We start from the raw sequence: 4511 nt of genomic DNA on the forward strand, positions 1-4511 counted from the left end.
GGGAAGAACTGATGTCAAACAAATGCTAGACACAGCGACTGGAGGCTAGGAGAAGGGCCGGCGGTGGTGAACTAGGGCACAGGGACGGCATCGCTGGAGTCGGGGCAGAGGCTAGAGTCGGGTCCTCGGCTGCGTTGGCTCGAGAGTCGCCGGCGCTGTCCCGTGCGGCGGCGTCGCTGTCGGGTAGAGAAGGCGGCTCGACAAAGACCCGAGAGAGAAGAGGCTCGGCAGAAGTCGGCAGCGTTGAGACAACGCTGCTCCGCGAGTGGTTTGTGCTGGCAAAGGAAGAGGAGAAGAGGAAGGAGAAGAACCGCCGAGTGGCCGGCGGTTAGGGCACGCCGGCGGTTAGGGCAAGGAGAGGGTGCGACTCGGCGTCGGGGGAGAAGAAGGGAACGGCGTCGGGGAGAGGAATAAAAGAGAAAAGAAAAACAAATAAAAAGGAAAAGAAAATAAATAACTTTTCCTCGCCTAAATGGGGTAGCCTAAACAGGCTTTCCCGGGCCCCGTTCTTGTCCCCGTTAACTCGTCCATACGAGCTCCGAAAAATTCCCGAAAAATGTCCTAAAATTCCAGAAAATTCCTTTATTAATATTCGCCTATTTTCTGGTATTTTACAAGTAGATTTTTGCCTTCCCTAGGATTCGAACTCTAAACCTGGAGGTTTAGAGTTCGAATCCTAGGGGAGGCAAAAATCTACTGCCAGGGGTGGGAAGTCCTAAAGAGTAACGGCACGACCAAGGGTCGTCGGTCGACGACATGAGAGGTCGCCAAATGGGCCGACGACATATGGGCCGACGGTCGACGACCCGAGGGTCGCCAAATGGGCCAAGAGGGTCGGGTCGTTACATGGAAGGCGCCTTCCAAAGGATAAACTTTGGATAAAGTCACGGATAGAGGCCGTGCTGTTCGAGATCAACTTTCTCAAGTTGGAGGCACCTTCAATGGCTATGAAAGGTGCCTTCAATGCACTATATAAGCTAATCTCGAGGAAGCCTCAAGACACAACACTTATACAAGCTACTACACACCCATTTAAGGTTCCAACTGCTCTGGGCTCCTGCTATGACTCTGCTGAGAAGTTGTTGTGCCCTATGACTATTCCGGGGACTTCTGATCGTGACCGGTAGACCGATATCCATACACGAACAAGCCACTTCGATCCTAAGTGTCAGTAACATTTTTATTTTACTTAAATTATATAAACGGGAAGTGCAGTCTGTTGCACTTCACCAATCTTCTTTGTACTCGATTTCCTCTTTTAGAGGCACTGAAAGAGGTTTTTAGTGGATTAACCATCAATAGGTTTGTGGGACCTAGGTCTTAGAGTAGGAGTCGCCGAAGACTCCGAACCAAGTAAAACCTCCCGTGTTTTCTTGTGTTCTCATTCCGCTTTAATTTTTCGCTGCGTACTTTATTTTTGAAAAGTTTTTAAGACATGTGATTCACCCCCCCCCCCCCTCATGTGCATCTCAATCCAACAGATACATGCCTTCAAAGTTGTATTTGTAATCCTGGAGACGACAACGACCATGAAGAAATCGTTTGGGTTTGGGATGATACTATAGTCGTTGAAATTGATGTTGATACATGATGAGATTCTGTTTATGATGAGATTTTGTCTAGCATATATAATTTTTATGTTTAATTAATATGATATAAAGTGATAATAGGAGAATAGATTTGACATATATATGTTATTTTCACTTTTCACTATGGACCCTTTATTTATCATATCAAAGGATATATAACTAACTTTCTTTTTATCTACAAATTGTAACTTTTTCTCTTGATAGAAATGGCTTGTGACGGTAAAGCTATTGGAAAACCTCATTTTCAATGTCAAGATAAGGCAAATACACAATTTCAAATTATGATTGAAGCGTGATTCAAAAAGAGGTTAGGACTTTCTTGCTTATAATTAAAACCTTGCTTATATTTTGATGGAATCAATACTCTTGCAGAATGCCAAAACATACCAGGTATGTTATATAACCAAATGGATAAAACTTCAAAGCCAACACAATATATGAAACTTATGAATTTTGATATAGTTTGGTATAATGGTTATTTCCATTATTTCATGTTTTATTTATCTTATATAACTTACCTTTGATAAGATTGACTTTTAAAAGTAAAAAATGTTGGGAAACCTATTTTCAACTTCAACATGGGGCAAATACTCAACCACATTTTATTTGGTAATCATGTAACTCGAAACTAAAAAAAGAGGTAACATCTTATTTTATACATCAATAATCTATTGTTTTCTTTTGTATAACTCTTATTTGACTTTTTTAGAAGGTCAATATCAAATAAGATTAAAGGTGTTAATGACAATAATGATATAAAATACTAGATCGAATAGAATACGTTAGCCTCCAAAAACTTCATAGAGAAATAATAACAAATTGGATTTGATTTTAGTGACACAATTATCCTTGGTGAATCATGATGTTTATAACAAATTGATAACCAGGAACAGATGATCAAAAAAAAGCCATGCTAGATCGATCAACACGGAGATGCTTTAGCCCTTCTTGAAACAGAACATGCATGAATTGGGTTTTGACTGATTGTTACTCTCATTGGAAGTTTTTCACTTCCACATTGGAAAATCATGACTGCTCAGCCTTAATAACTAACTTGATTTTCTTGTTGTCAACCACAAAGCGAGAGCTTGAATTTATCTTGTCCATTAACTTCGCCTGAAGTTGTTCCTCTTCTTCAGCGGCACCAAATTCTTCGACCATCTTAATTACAATCCTTTGCAATTTTTTAAATCTTCACCGTTTGATCTGGAATTGACTTAAGGTAGAAGTTACAAATTTCTTCACTTGATTTTATGATTGGAATTGTTTACTCTTAGACTGCTTATCTTGATCTCCAGGACGCTTCCTTTTCTTTGGTTGTTTATCTACTTTTTCTGTTTCTCCTGCTTGTATTACTTCACAATTAGTAGACTCACTTGCACCATCTTTTTTCTTTCTTTGTTCCAAACTTCCATTTTTCGCTTCTGCAACCAATTTGCAACTGACTGATTAATCCTTCGATTTATCTTCATTTTTCATATTATTTGATCCATCAGAACTGGCAAATGGTTTGTCACCAGACACCTCCTTGTTTGAAGCCGATACTACAGTTTGAGAAGATTGATTATGAGAAGCATGGTAAGCTTTTGCTTTTGCCCTGTGCTTCTTGTCATCAGCATGGAGCAGTAAAGTCTGCTGGTTGATAGTAGTTGTATTGCAAAGGCTACAGAACCAAGGAGAATGCGATGACAAACCGGCATTAACATCAACCTCTGCATTTTGCTTGGGCTTCTCAGGCTTAGCTAGTGTATCTTGTGAAGCTTTTCCCTAGTCTTTAGGACTGTATCTCTCTGCTTCTGATATGCACTACTTATGGCTCTGCATGCTGTTTCGATAGAACGTCTTTCCGCAATTCATGCACGACAGCTTGCAGGCGGAGAAGATTCGGAAGTGATTGGGCAGCTTAGGCTTCTTCAGATTTTCCCCACAATCCTCACACTGAAACCAAACCATCTTCGCCGCACTCTCAATCTCCTCCTTCTCTGTTCTGCTTTATCTTTTATATGCTATATACTTTATTCAAGTCAATCGTGCAAGGGAACTTGAGAATGTGATAACTAACGGAAAAAGTCACAATGTTCTTGATTATCATTTAAAACTCAGGTTACTTATATTTATTCAAATAATACTTATGCATATTGTCAAAACATTCAAGGTGTATCAAATAACCAAATAGATGAAGCTTCAAAGTAGTAACACAATGATGTACAAGGTATCAAATATAGAAATATATGAAACTTATGAATTTTTTATTTCAAAATATTAAGTTTCAATATAGTTTGGCATAATGATTATTTCATGCTTTATTTATCCTATATAACTTGTCTTTGATAGCAATGCCTCTTAAAAGTAAAAATGTTGGAGAACCTCATTTTCAACTTCAAGATGGGGCTTATATTCAACCATAAAATTTGATTGACAATCACACAACTCGAAACTCAAAAAAGAGGTAGCATCTTATTTTATATATCAGCAATCTATTATTTTCTTTTGTATAACTCTTATTTGACTTTTTCTTTTATATGTCATATACTTTATTCAAGTCTATCGTGCAAGGGAACTTGAGAACGTGGTAATTAGCGGAAAAGGTCAACGTATTTTTTATTATGATTTAAAACTCAAGTTGTTTATATTTAGTTCAAACAATACTTGTGCAGATTGTCAAAACATTCAAGGTGCATCAAATAACCAAATAGATGAAACTTCAAAATAGCAACATAATGATGTACAAGGTATTAGATATAGAAATATATGAAACTTATGAACTTTTTATTTCAAAAGTTTCGATGTAGTTTGGTCTAATGGTTATTTCATGCTTTATTATTCCTATATAACTAGTCTTTGATAGCAATGACTCTTAAAAGTAAAAAATGTTGGGAAATCTCATTTTACCTTCAAGATGGGGCAAATACTCAACCACAG

The 4511-nt window shown here is 38.1% G+C and overlaps 1 pseudogene; it reads right to left on the reverse strand.

The window, feature by feature from the left end:
• Positions 1–2615: 2615 nt before the first annotated feature.
• LOC121995023 lies at positions 2616–3542 on the reverse strand (annotated as a pseudogene).
• Positions 3543–4511: the final 969 nt, after the last annotated feature.

The sequence above is a fragment of the Zingiber officinale genome, chromosome 6A (assembly GCF_018446385.1).
Source record: "Zingiber officinale cultivar Zhangliang chromosome 6A, Zo_v1.1, whole genome shotgun sequence".
Lineage (NCBI taxonomy): Eukaryota > Viridiplantae > Streptophyta > Magnoliopsida > Zingiberales > Zingiberaceae > Zingiber > Zingiber officinale.